At 44.1% G+C, this 15,177-nt stretch overlaps 1 pseudogene; it reads right to left on the reverse strand.

Annotated features, from left to right (window-relative positions):
• Positions 1-10,608: 10,608 nt before the first annotated feature.
• On the reverse strand, positions 10,609-13,448 carry LOC105474661 (tubulin beta chain-like; annotated as a pseudogene).
• Positions 13,449-15,177: the final 1,729 nt, after the last annotated feature.

The raw sequence follows: 15,177 nt of genomic DNA on the forward strand, positions 1-15,177 counted from the left end.
TGAAATGTATCACATCTTTAATAATATACGCCCTGATAGTATACAGAATACACTAATTACATTCATTCATTCAAGTATCAACCAGTACCTACAAACCACATACAAATGCCTTAACTCTTTGAGGAGAACAGTGAACAAAAGAGCAAGAGAGACAGCAAGTTAAAAATATACATGCATGATTATCACGGCAAGACCCCATCTCTATTTAAAAAAAAAGAAAAAGCTACACACACCCCCCAAGTAGTAATGAGTACTAAGAAAAAATGATGGCCAGGCGCAGTGGCTCACGCCTGTAATCCCGGCACTTTGGAAGGCTGAGGCAGGTGGATCATGAGGTCAGGAGATCGAGACCATCCTGGCTAACACTGTGAAACCCCGTCTCTACTAAAAAATACAAAAAGTTAGCCGGGCGTGGTGGCAGATGCCTGTAGTCCCAGCTACTTGGGAGGCTGAGGCAGGAGAATCGCTTGAACCCGGGAGGCGGAGCTTGCAGTGAGCTGAGATGGTGCCACTGCACTACAGCCTGGGTGACAAAGCAAGACTCTGTCTCAAAAAAAAAAAAAAGAAAGAAAGAAAAGAAAAAAATGAAGAGTGAGAGGAGAAAGAGACAGATAAGTTAATTCACGGAGAATGATCAAGTAAGTTTTTCTGCAATTATAGTAGTTACCATCGTAGGTTTTAGAATCAGATAGGCACCAGTTTTAATCCTGGCTCCGCGTCTTATAGCTGAGTGTCCCATGGACAATTTATTCCACTATAAAAATCTCAGTTTTCTAATTTCTAAATGTTTATTATTAGAAATAAAAGCACATGAACAAACATAAACATATGTAAAGTATCAAGAACAGAAAAATGATGAGACTAATGAATCAAGAATGGTTATAAAAATGAAGATAATAAAACTGCCAAACTTATTAGACAATTCTGAAGATTAGGAGATAAATATGCAGAAAAAGTTTAGCATGTCATGTGGCATGTAGTTAGCTCATGGTAACTACAATTATTTATCCTCATATTACAAAGGGAAAATATGTATCATACTTGGGCATTTAAAAAGCTGTGAGACATAATTTTTCAAATAATGCAAACACATAAAGATTTAATTTTATGTTAAATAGTTCCACCTTTAACATTTTTAAAAGAGATTCCTTGAAAGCATATGTCAACAAGCATCTCATGTAATGCTTTCTGCTTCTTAACCAAAGTTTAGAGGAATTTAACATTAAATCAAACTCTTAAAATGTAGTTATGTTAAAGAAACTAGTTAAGGCAAGAATAAGCACAAGTGTTTTAACTTCTCCAAAGCTGCTTAAGCATTTCAACTAAAAACTCATTTGTCTTTTAAATACACAGGATTCTGTTTAGAAAATTTTTAACTAGAAAAAGTTGGAATTCTAAAGTAATAAGTGCAGAAGGCCATAAAGATTTTGTGCAGCTTTTAATTGAGATGTCAACTGCAGGGTGGGAGGAACATTCTCTGAAGTTTGCTTTTATAAGACTTATTTTTTATTAACAGCAATACAGGGCAACTCATTCAGGTTGAATGTTGAAGGTAAAATTTAACTTAAAGTTTTGTCTAATTTTTAAGCATTTCTCAGTCAACTACCACGATTTCATCCCAGAAACCCAAATCTCAATTTCTTTTAGACATTTGGAATATTAAAAGGTTAAATGCTTCAAAATAATATTTATGTAGAGGCTTATGTATGTGGACCAGGAATCTCCATGTATTACAAAGTTTATGAGAACATAACAAATATTGATACATTTAATTCTGAAATAAAAACTTACAACAAATGAAATTGTAACAAATCAGGAAAATTCTGTAGGCTACACATTTTAGGTCCAAAAATACAGGTATTAAACACTCAAGGTTGCATAAAAGAAGAAATCGCAAGAGAAAATAGAAAATATCTAGAGACAAATTAAAAATATGAAGTACCAAAAGTTAAGAGATAAATCAAAAGCTGTACTACAAGAAAATCATTTATAGCTATAAATGATTAAAAAATAAGATATCAAATCAGTAACTTAACTTTACACCTAAGGAACTAAAAACAGAGGGGAAAAGACAGAACAACTAAAAGTTAGCACAAGAGAAAAAATAAAGATAGCAGTGGAAATAAGTGAAATAAGAGAATAGAAAAACAGTATTTAAAAAAAAAAAATCAACAAAACCGAGTTTATTCTCTGAAAAACATCAACAAAACTGACAAATCTTTAACTAGATTGACAACAAAGGAGGATACTCAAATTACTGACTCAGAAACAAAATGGGTACGTTACTACTAAATTTACAGTTAAAAAAGGATGTAAGAGTACCATAAAGAACTGTACACCAAAAAAATTGAATAACCTAAATAAAAATGAACAAATTCCTAGAAACAAAACACCTACTAAGACTGAATCAGAAAAGCTGAATAAACCTATTGAGCAAGGAGAGTCAGCAAGAAGATTCATCAGTAACCAAAAACCCAGCAACAAAGAAGAGCCATGGACCAGATGGCTTCACTGTTGAATTCTACCCAATGTTTAAAGCAGAATTAACACCAGTTTTCCTCAAACTCCTTCAGAATGTTGAAGAGGGGGTAATATTTTCTAACATTCTATGAAGCCAGTACTCTGACACCAAGCCAAAGACACCATAAGAAAACTACCAACAAACATCCCTTACAAATGCTGATGCAAAAATCCTCAACAAGATACCAGCAATTCAAATTTAGCAGCACATTAAAAAGATTATACACCATGAATGAGTAGAATTGACTCCTGAAATAAAAGCACATTGCAACACATGAAAATCAGTGTAATACCACATTAAGAAAAAAATCTGTGATCATCTTAAAGAAAAAGCACTTGTCAAAATTTAACCCATGTTCATGATAAAAGATACTTATAAACTATAAAAAGAAAGAAAACACCTTAACATAATATGTTATATTAAAAAAAAAAAAACAATAACAAGACAGCTAAAATTATGGTGAAAAACCGAAAGCTTTTACCCTAAGAGCTAAAACAAGGATGCCTGCTTTTGCCACTTCTATTTAATATAGTCCTGAAGGTTCTAGTTAGTTATAAAGATAAGGCAAGTAAAAGAATAAAAGATATTCCAATTTTTTAAAAAGTAAAATTATCTATTTGCAGATGACATAAATCTTATATATTAAAAATCTTGGCCAGGTGTGGTGGCTCACGCCTGTAACCCCAGCACTTTGGGAGGCCAAGGCGGGCGGATCACAAGGTCAGGAGTTTGAGACCAGCCTGGTCAACATGATGAAACCCCATCTCTACTAAAAATACAAAAAATAGCTGCGCATGGTAGCAGGCGCCTGTAATCCTAGCTACTCGGGAGGCCAAGGCAAGAGAATCGTTTGAACCTGGGAAGCGGAGGTTACAGGAAACCGAGATCACACGACTGGTCTCCAGCCTGGGTAGCAAGACGAGACTCCATCTCAAAAAAAAAAAAAAAAAAAAAAACCAACTTAGTTTCTGTGAAATAAACTGTCAGATGCAATAAATAAAATTCAGCAAAGCTGTGGGATACAAAATCAATATACAAAAAATAGTTGTATTTCTATAAACTATCTGAAGAAGAAATCAAGAAAACAGTATCATTTATGATAGCATCAAAGAATACTTAGAAACCAACTTAATCAAGGAAATGAAAAACCTGTACGGTGAAAACTATAAACATTGCAGAAAGATATTAAACATGACACAAATAAATGAAAAGACATCATGTGTTTATGGACTGAAGATAAAACCTTGTCAAGATGCCATTGTTATCTATAGTCATCTATGGATTCAATAAAATCCCTATAAAAATCCCAGTATTTGCAAAAATAGAAAAACCTATTCTAAAATACAGATGAAGTCTCAAAAAAAAAAAAAACCCAAGTAGCCAAATCAATCTTAAAAATGAACAGTTAGAGGACTAAGACCTCCTGGTTTCAAACTTACTGCAATGCTTCAGTACCCAAAACAATGTTGTACCAGCATAGAGACAGACATAAAGACCAATGCAACAGAAATAAAGAACCAAAAATTATGGTCATGATATTTAACAAAGGAGCCAACACTATTCAATGGGGGAAAGGACAGCATTTTTTAAATAGTGTTAGAAAAAAAATAGATATTCACATGGAAAATAATGAAGTTGGACCCTTACTTTACACCATATAAAAAACTTTATTCAAAGTGGACCAAACATCTAATTGTAAGAGCTAAAACTATAAAACCCTTAGAAGAAAACATAGGGCAAAAGTTTCATAACATAGAATCTGGCAATAATTTCTTGGATACGACAGTGAAAGCACAATGACGAACAACGAAAATACATAAACTTCACCAAAGTTAAAAACTTTTATGTGTCTGAGGATACAATCAATAGACTGAAATACAATATTCAGAGAGGGGGAGAAAATATCCACACATTATATATCTGATAAGTAATCAATATCCAGGCTATATAAAGGCCTCAGCAACGACAACAAAATAATCAAATTTAAACATAAGCAAAGCTTTTAAAATATACATTCCTTTACAGAAGATATGCAAATGACCACTAAGCACAGGATAAAGTGCTCAGCATCACTAATCATGAAAATGCAAATCAAAACCACAATGCAATACCAACTGACACATATAAGTATGGCCACCATCAAAAAAACCAACAACAAACCAGAACAAACAACAAAAACCCAGAAAACAGCAAATGCTGGATGTGGAGAAGTCAGAACTCTTGCACACTGCTGGTGGGAAAGTAAGATGGCACAGCCACTGTGGAGAACAGTAATCAGCATACAAGCCAGTAATTCCACTTGTGGGTATATACCCAAAAGAATTAAAAGTGGGAATTTGCACAGATACCCATGTTTATAGCAGCATTCACAATAGCCAAAGGGTAGAAAAAGCCCAAATGTCCATCCACAGATGAATGAATGGGTAAGCAAATATGGTCAATACACACAATGATATTCAGTGTTAAAAAGAAAAGAAATTCTAATACATCCTACAACACAGATAAACTTTGAAAAGATTAAGTACAATAAGCCAGACACAAAAAAAGCAAATACCATACGCTTCCATTTTTATGACGTAGCTAGAGCAGTTAAATTCATAGACACAAAAAGTAGGATGGTGGTTGCCAGGGAATGGGGGGAAGGGAAACGGAGAGCTATTGTTCCACGGATACAGAGTTTCACTTTGGGATAAAATGGGTTTGGAAATGGAAAGTGGTGATAGTTGCAAAACAATGTATTTGTACTTAATGCCACTGAATTGTACACCTCAAAATGGTTAAAATGGTAAGTTTTCTGTTACACATATTTTACCACAATATTAAAAAAAGCAAATATTTTAAAATCTACATTTTTCTTTGAACTGTTTCTTTACATCCTTTGTCCATTTTTCAATTTGGTTTCTGGTCTTTTAATAATTTAGGATAGCTTTATATATATTATACACAATATACTGTATATATTATATACAATATGCTGTATATTATATACTGTATATAGTTATATACAGTATATGTGTATACAGTAATTATACAGTATACAGTATATATAATACAGTATATATGTAATAAATTATATACACATATATATTATACAGTATATGTGTATATACTGTATACTGTATATAATTATATACAGTATATAATGTGTATAATTATAAACAGTGTATATAGTATATTATATATTATATACTATATGTAATATATATTACATATTATATATAATACTGTATGATAGTATATATTATATATTTTACCACTATATATTATGTTATATTATATATTATATATTATCTATATATTATATTATAGATAATATATTATATTTTATATATATATTACCCAAATTAGCTTTTTGTCATGTATGTTGCAGATCTATTTCCCCTGTCCGTTGACTTTTGACTGAGGGATTTTTCTGTCATAGAAAGTTTTCATTTTTACGGAGTCAAATGCATCAGTCTTCTATTCAATGACTTCGTCATGGGTATGGTGTTCCAGTTTAGGATGATAAAGAAGTTGTAGATATGGATAAAGGGAATGGTTGTACAACACTGTGAATATACTGTATGCCGCTGAACTGTGCATTTAAACATAGTTAAAACGGTAAATTTTACGATATGTATATTCTACCACCAAAAAAGGACCAGGCTTAGATGTTTACATGTTAGGGGTTTGGAGTACTTCTAACATTTATAAATTAGAGCCCTGGAGGGGGAATAAAACACCCACATAAGAAAATATGGACTTCATAAATCTCCATGGCACCTCACAAGCCCTGCAGCAGAGGCTGTCTGGGAAAGCAGAGGTGGAAAATGTCACATAAACTTGAGGTCAGTGTGAGACCTCCCATCCCCTACTCTTGAACCAGATGGAGGAAGGCGTGCATGCAGGCTGACCTGGAGCGATGAGATGGGGGTGGCAGAACAGTCCGCCATGGGCCTAGACCGTAAGTGCTCTCACATGCTCTCAGGCATGTATCAAACCAAGAAAGCAGGCTAGGAGGGTAACACATCCCCCTGTATACAGGGAGCCATGAAATATCTGAGCCGAACAAGTGATCCACAAGAGGACAGAATCAGTGTTACCTTTACACAGTGACCTGGCTCAAATAATTCCAGGTTGTCATTAACCAGGCCAGCTCCTGTTTCTCTCTGAGGTAGGTATAGTAGAGGGGGTACAGTGCAAGTTGAGGATAATGGAATAGAAAGCATGGTAGTATTTCTTCTAACTCTGTTATAAATAAAAAGTAAGGCCAGGCGCGGTGGCTCACGCCTGTAATCCCAACACTTTGGGAGGCTGAGGCGGGTGCGGGTGAATGATGAGGTCAGGAGATCGAGACCATCCTGGCTAACATAGTGAAACCCTGTCTTGACTAAAAATACAAAAAATTAGCTGGGCATGGTGGCAGGAGCCTATAGTCCCAGCTACTCGGGAGGCTGAGGCAGGAGAATCGCTTGAACCCAGGAGGCGGAGGTTGAAGTGAGCCGAGATCGTACTACTGCACTCCAGCCTGGGCAACAAAGTGAGACTCCATCTCAAAAAAAAAGTAAAAGTAAAACATAAACGCCCTTTCTCAGAGCCCAAATGTTAGGTGAAAAAAGTTTGTCATCTGAGTCATGTGATGTGGACTTTAGCAGAGCAGTACACACATGGTTGTTTATCCTTTCTCTGCATGTTGTGCACTTTTCAATTTTATAAGGTATCTGATCCACTCATCTCATCATACTAGCTGCAAACAAGGCTGCTGAATGTCACACCAGGTGGCCACCATGCCTGTGAAGGGCAGAAACGGGACAGCCAAATAGCTGGCAGAGGCCAGCTAGGAAGTACCCGATGCCCTTTTCATAGAGCGCTCCACGCTTAAAAGACAAAATAAGCAAATGCCAGGCTGCCTCACTAGTTATCCTCCCAAATAAAAGAAGTTACCCCTCCAGGGAACATGTGTGTGCACACATCTAAGTACATGCACACAGCTACATGCAAAAGGGAAAGGCTGGGAAGGAACCAAATCCACCTCTGAACACCAGTTACTTCTGGGGAAGGGGCAGGTGAAGCCGACTGTCAGCATTACTCACCTTTTCAACTGATGAGCTTGCATCAGTTTTGGCAATTTTTTTTTAAACAGGCAATTTGTACTCCTTGGGTGATCACACAGGCCCCGCAAGACTGAACCACCACTAACCACCTGCACCACTTCCCATGAGGCCAACTAATGACTCCCTTCAAAGCTCAGCCCTCCCACCCACCTCCCAGTCCTGTCCCATGCAGGGGGCTACTGGCCTCCTGGCACACAGGGGTCCTGGCCAAACCCACCCCAGATTCCTGGTGAAACCAGCATGTATCCAAGGACCTTTCCCCAACCTGGGCCATGTGCCCATTGGATAAACATACCTGTGCTTACTCCCCCAGGACAGACACTCCCTTTTCTTACAGTTGGAATGAGGGATGGGGAGATTGATGGTGTCCTCTACAGGTTGGATGTTAATCTGATGTGGTACTGTTGGAGAAGCTTGCCTGAGTCGGGTACATTCTCAGCCTGTGGTGTGTGCTGCCTCCTCAAGCCGCAGAAGTCCCAGAAGGTAAGTGCAACTGCAACCCCCACGTCCTGGTGAGCAGAGGTCAGGTGATCTGCAGCCGGCCAAACAGCTGCTAAGTGGCCACAGGCTGGATCTGTGTCTCACTTGCAGAGGCCCTGCCTGGCTGCTGGGGCTGCCCTGGAGACTCATCCTGCCACCTCCTCCTCTTCCCTCCACAGCTATACCAGCTTCTATCCATAGCTGCGCTCCAGGTGGGGAACACCTATGGACGCACCAGGGTGCAACTACTCAAAGACTCCAGCGTGCGTAAGGGCCCCTGCTCCACGTTGTTCCTATATCCAAGCCCAAGCTTGTTCAAGGCCTTCAGCAAATCCAAGCCTCCCTGAAATCCCTGCTGGGACCAAACTGAGCCCTATGACCCCCACTATACTGGTTAGCTGCCAGTCCCAGTCCCTGCTCCCTCCTGGGCCCCTGTCTATACAGTTCTGAAGTCCTATAAGAATGTTGAGATCCTAAGCCGACTCTCACCCAAGGTGGTAAACAACCAGGGGCAACCAGGGGCCAGCAGGGGTAGAGAACATACCCAGAGCCTGTAGGCTTAGTGTCCTTCCCCCACTAGCCGCCATGGTTGCCAGGCTGCAAGGGGGACTCCAGAAACTTGGGAAGCCCGGGCCTGCAGCTGGCATATGAAAAAGATGCCTGGAAGAACATCATTACCGTCCGTGAAGCCCCCAGATGGAACCAAGTAATCGGGAAATACATGGATGCCAAGCCTGACCCCCACTCAGACCCAGGTAGGAACCGCAGCAGTGACGCCCTCTCTGCCACTCTGGCTGTACCACTGGAGGGGGAACATCGGGCCCCATGTGAGAGTGGAGACACTGGGTGTGGGCAGAGTCCAGTGGTCACTGCAGGTGAACCTTCCCAACCAGATCCACGCAATGCCATCTCAGGCGGGGGTACGCCTGGGCTGGGCTGGGCAAGGACACCCCTCGGAGGGTGACAGCCACTGAGGAAGGCGGTCACAGAGGCCCATTTTCCTGTTCTGAGAACAGGTTGGGGGAGTAGAGGGGAATCTCCCCCACCTCCCAGCTGCTTCCAGGAGCTACTTCAAGATGAGATACTCCCCTGCCTGCCTGTTCCCGTTTGGCCCAATGGGCCATTGCAAACATTCAGAGAACAAAAAGGAGCCTCACCCGTTTTCCCTGACACACCAGAGGCAGGTGGATAGGCCCAGGGGACCTGGGGTGGAACCCATAATGTCTGCCCATCCCCAGGCTATGCTGGCTTCATCTTTGTGTGATGGGGGTGGGGGGAATTACCAAAAGAACATCACACAGGCCATGGATGAGTTCTGCAAGAGCCAGGTAGAAGAGCACTGTCCTGGTGGTGCCCAGCACCCAGCTCACACACATCTCTTATTTGACAGCTTCCCCAAAGCAGGCCTTGAAGTCCAGGCTCCTTGAGAAGCCTGGGGAGGAGATTTTGCAGGGCTAAAGGGCCTATCCCCAAAGGTGCCGCCCTCACCAGTCTCATCCTGACAGTCTTGGGTTATTCTTGCCCTGAGATTTTGGAGTGGGGGACAGGGAGACAAGAGACAGTGTCAGTAGCCAACTTTCCAGAGAGCATCGGCCCTCCAGACTGGGGCGGGTCAGACCTCCACTGGGCATTTTTCTCCTCACTGGTTGCCATGTGGGGGAAACAGCACTTGTGAGCACCTGCCCGTCTCCTCAGGTCCTGCCCGGAAACCCCACCTGTGCCTTTGGAGAGAGACTGCCCCGAACACAGCCCCAGCAACTGCATCTGTGGCCTCCAGGGCTTAATCCCCCCCTTCTCCATGGGGTTCAGTGCCTGTGAGTACACAGGGGGCTTGATTCCTGCCCTCCAGTCCCTGCCAGACACCCCATGCCCACCTCATTAAGAGAATGAGGCCACACGGACACACACAGGCCATCATGGTGAGGGGTGCCTGGGGCCCTACTTGCTCACTCTCTTCATTGCCGGCTCAGGGCCAGCTGTCTGGCCACATTCCTACCCTAAGGTGGGACGTTGAGGACATTGTCCACTGGGCTCACCGGCCACTTCTAAAGTTCCAGAAACAGAGGGCCAACTGGTCCCCTGGAAGTTCAGTACGTGGGATAAGCCAAGGCTCGCCTTCAGGAACAGGTTTCCTACCACGTAGCTGCCCAAAGCCCAGGGCAGCCTCAGGTTCACATGAAGCCTTCCTGCCATGTCCACAGCCCATGCTGACCCCTCCTGGAGCCACTGGAATGCTTGTTCCTGGGCATGTGATAAGCCCAAGACAGCTGCAGCCTTACAGGACCACTCTGCCCATCTGGCAGCGGCACCCAGAGGGCCAATAGAAAGAAGTAGGAGGTGAAACCAGATGCTGTAAGGATGCTTTATCAGGTAAAATCACATTCTATGAAAATGCTTTAAAGTGCAACAGGAAGAGATATAAAGACACAAAGAAAAAGTGCGTAGTGACACATGGCTATCAGAACACACTAAAGAATCCACACCGCTTCCCCCCTTTACCCAGAAAAGAAGCTTCTAGGCCACCTCCTCCTCAGCAGACTGCTCGAACTCCTCCTCCTCGGCGTGGTGTCCTGGCACTGCTGGTACTCTGCCATAAGATTTTTCACGTTGCTCTCGGCCTCGATAAATTCCATCTCATCCATGCCCTCGTATGTGTACCAGTGGAGAAAGGCCTTGCACCTAAACATTACTGTGAACTTCTCCATAATACGCTTGAAAAGCTCCCGGATGGCCATGGTGTTGTTGATACCAGTGGCTGATATTTCTAGCCCTTTGGGTGGGGTGTCACAGGCGGCTGTTTGTACATTGTGAGGGAGCCGATGAGCACAGTGGCTGCTGTTCTTTTGAAGATTGAGCATCTGCTCATCTACTTCCTTCATGGACATGCTATCTCTGAAAATGGCAGCCACCGTTAGGTAGCAGCCATGACGGGGGTCACAGGCAGCCATCACATTCTTAGCATCAAACATCTGCTGAATAAGTTCAACCACCGTCAGGGCCTGGTACTGCCGGCTGCCCCAGTTGGTCAGTGGAGCAAAGCTAGGCATGAAGAAGAGCAGCCGGGGAAATGGGACCATGTTCTTGGCCAGCTTGTGCAGGTCAGCATTCAGCTGGCCTGGGAAGCGCAGGCATGTGGTGACCCCACTCATGGTAGCAGCTACCAGGTGATTCAAGTCACCACAGGGTGTGGGCAGTTGTAGGGGTTCTGGAACAAATATTGTACGCTGCTTTGTTATCAATACAAAAGGTTCCATGTGCATTTTCTATGAGCTGGTGGATTGAGAGGATGGCATTGTAGGGCCCCACCACGCTGTCTGACACCTTGGGCGAGGGCAGGATGCTGATCCTATCTGGTTACTTCCTGCATCTTACTGAGCAGAAGGGAACCCATCCCCCACCCAGGGAGTGGGCCAGCTGGAAACCCTGCAGGCAGTCACAGCTCTCAGCCTCCCGCCTCAGTGTCCATCCCTGACTCCATCAGCTGCTCACTTTCTGGATAGTACCCCGTGGCCCAGTTGTTCCCGGCCACACTCTGACCTGTAAGACAGTATAGCCAGTCACTCGACGGCCAGGTATACGCTCAGCAGTGGTCACTGCCACAATGCAAAAAAGGCCAAGTGTCATGCGTGAGGTGAAAGCACCATTCACCGTACACATGGAGCAGGTGGACCCCCTCCCCCAAAGTTACAGGACAGCAGCCTCCCCTGTTGGAAATTAAGCCAGTAAAGCACCAAAAGCAATAGCAACAAGAGCCAAAACTGACAAATGGGATCTGATTAAACTAAAGAGCTGCTGCACAGAAGAAACTGTCAGAGTGAGCAGACAACCTACAGAATGGGAGAACATTTTTACAATCTATCCATCTGACAAAGGGCTAATATCCAGAATCTACAAAGAATTTAAGTTTACAAGAAAAAAACAACCCCATCAAAAAGTGGGTAAAGGATATGAACAGACACTTCTCAAGACATTTATGCAGCCAACAAACATGAAAAAATGATCATCACTGGTCAGAGAAATGCAAATCAAAACCACAATGAGACACCATCTCACGCCAGTTAGAATGGCAATCATTAAAAAGTCAGGAAACAACAGGTGCTGGAGAGGATGTGGAGAAATAGGAACACTTTTACACTGTTGGTGGGACTGTAAAGGAGTTCAACCATTGTGAATGACAGTGTGGCGATTCCTCAAGCATCTAGAACCAGAAAATACCATTTGACCCAGCAATCCCATTACTGGGTATATACCCAAAGGATTATAAATCATGCTGCTATAAAGACACATGCACACATGTTTATTGCGGCACTGTTCACAATAGCAAAGACTTAGAACCAACCCAAATGCCCATCAGTGATAGACTGGATAAAGAATGTGGCACATATACACCACGGAATACTATGCAGCCATAAAAAACGATGAGTTCATATCCTTTGCAGGGACATGAAGCTGAAAACCATGCTCAGCAAACTAACACAAGAACAGAAAACCGAACACTGCATATTCTCACTCATAAGTGGGAGTTGAACAATGAGAACACATGGACGCAGGGAGGGAAACATAACGCACAGGGGCCTGTCAGGGGGTGGGGAAAGGGGAGAGGGATAGCATTAGGAGAAATACCTAATGTAGATGACGGGTTGATGAGTGCAGCAAACCACCATGGCACATGTGTACCAATGTAACAAACCTGCACGTTCTGCACCTGTATCCCAGAACTTAAAGTATAATAAAAAATAAAAATAAAAAAAAGGAAAGAAATTAAGTCAGGAGCCAAACCTGAGACAGCCTAACAACAGACCTCCCTGCAGGGAGGTTACATCATTCCCAAGGAAAGCAGCAGCCACGGCCCCCACTCAGCTCCCTGCAGGGAGGTTACATCAGCAGCTCCTCTCCTCGGGCAGACACCTGGGCCTTCCTCCCAAAGCCCGTTGAGGAGAGGGAGATTGAGGACTCAGAGGATAGGAGGGTGTTGAGGGGCCCTGGCTCCACAGTTCTCACAGCCATGACCTTGGGGCACTCCTTGACTCTGAGCTGCCCTGGCTAAGGAGCCACACCCCAGTCTCTACCCACAACTCACCGAAAACGAAGTTGTCCAGCCTGAAGATCCGCCTGAAGGGCCCGGAGCGCACAGAGTTCAGAGTGCTCGGTTCCAGATCAACTAGCACAGCGCGAGGCACTTACCTGCCACCTGAGGGGGGGGCAGAAGGGCATCAGCGAGGGGAGGGCCACTGTGCCCAGGAGGGCAGTGGGGGAAGGACTGGGGTATCACCGCTGGCCTCGTACGTTGATACACTACAGCAGCAGGTCCCTGTCCCCGTGGTAGGTGCCAGCGGAGTCGATGGCATGTTCATCAGAGATCACCTCCCAGAACTGCAAGAGACACGAGGGGCCAGACAGGCCGGGGCTGAGTCAGGACAGAGAGCTGGAGGCTCCCCAGCCCCTCTCCCACCCCCTCCCCAGGCCACTGGGTCCCTGGGGGTCCGCCCTGGCCACCAGGCCAGCCTCCCAGCTCCACCGGGTCCGGGGCAGGGAGCCCAGGGGTGGCAATGCAGGGGCGCCGCCCCGCCACTGCCAGCAGCTTCCCGGGCCACCTGTCAGGTCCCCCCCACCCCGCCCGCCGCCAACCTTGACGCCGATTTGGTTCCCGCACTGCCCGGTCTGCCTCATGGCCAAGGCGGGACTAGGGTGGCAGGAGAAACGCGAGAAGGAGGAGCAGACAGACAAGCGCAATGACAGGGCCTGTGTTCCACCAACGCTGAAATAGCCCCGCGCCCACCTCCCCCAGCCTCGGGGTGGGCTCCCAGAATAAGCAGCAGCTTTACTTCCACACACCTGTGAATCCCTTAGCGTTTAATGTCTGTTGGAGAGCTCAGGTGACCTTGCCCTGGTCCTTTCCAGGCTGGGGAAAGCGGGTCAGCTGGAGAACTTCCTCCCACGTCTTTAGTAAGACTACATCCCTAGCTGAGCTGAAACTGAATTTTCCTCTCCTGTGGGAGGGGAAGCCTCGTGTTTCCATATTCACAGATTGCCTTCGCACCTGTCCTAGACTGAGGACGTATTTTGTAATTGATGAATCCTTTCATCTATTAGATCTGTGGTTAGAAAAGGCCTTCCATATGACTCAACAGGACTTATATAAGTTTTCCTTTGGAGCAGTTCAAACCTGCAGTAAGCTATGGGTGTTAGGGATAGTCAGGCCTCTGACTTAGCTAGAGTCTTTAGAGTATGACTAGTACTTTCACCTGTCCAGAGGGCCGTGGTCTCCACGAAGAGTGAAGGTGATATTGGATTCCTAAAGCTGAGGATAGGTGTTGGGATACACCTGCTGTGAAAGATGGGCCACTGTCACTTTGCAGGCTTTTAGATGACCCAAACTGAGGAATTATTTCTTCCAGTAAACACTTTTCAGATAGGGTGGGGAATGCCTCGATCTAACCAGTGAAGGTATCAGTGAGCATTAGCAAATATTTGAATCCCCTGCAGAAAGGGTTGTGAGTAAATTAGAGTTGCCAGTCCTCACCTGGCTAGGTTCCTCAGTATTGGACAGGTTTAACTGGAGGAGTAGAAAATTGCTGGCTGTTTGGGTTGTTTCAGGCACAGAGCTTACAGGGCTGAGTCATCTGTTTTAGTGTCTTGAAAAGATTTATCCCCACAAACGAATGAGACATTCACTGAAACAAAGAATCCTTCTAGGGTGAAAAGCATCATGAAAGTGGTGAATTACTTTCCTATGATTGGTACTCGGCATTAGTAATTTATTACCATCAGTCAGCCAGCCAGAGGGGCCCTGGACTAAACTGCAATCCCTGGCCCGGCTTAGTTCTTCAGAGAATTCTGGCCCAGCTCTATGTGTGCTGAGCAGTGTGCCCATCAGCTTCATTGCCCCTTTCAGTGCAGTGGCCTTGGCTGCCGCATCCGTGAGAGCATTTCCTTTTACATGGTCAGTCTCTCTTTTGATGTCATCTGCAGCGAATTGTAGTCACTTTTTTTTTTTTTTTTTTTTTGAAAGCAAAGCAGCATTCTAACAAACTCAAAACCTGAGTGATATTGTCTGGAAAAGCCCTCAGTGGTCAGGAGTCC

Source organism: Macaca nemestrina, chromosome 1 (assembly GCF_043159975.1).
Source record: "Macaca nemestrina isolate mMacNem1 chromosome 1, mMacNem.hap1, whole genome shotgun sequence".
NCBI classification, from domain to species: Eukaryota; Metazoa; Chordata; class Mammalia; order Primates; family Cercopithecidae; genus Macaca; species Macaca nemestrina.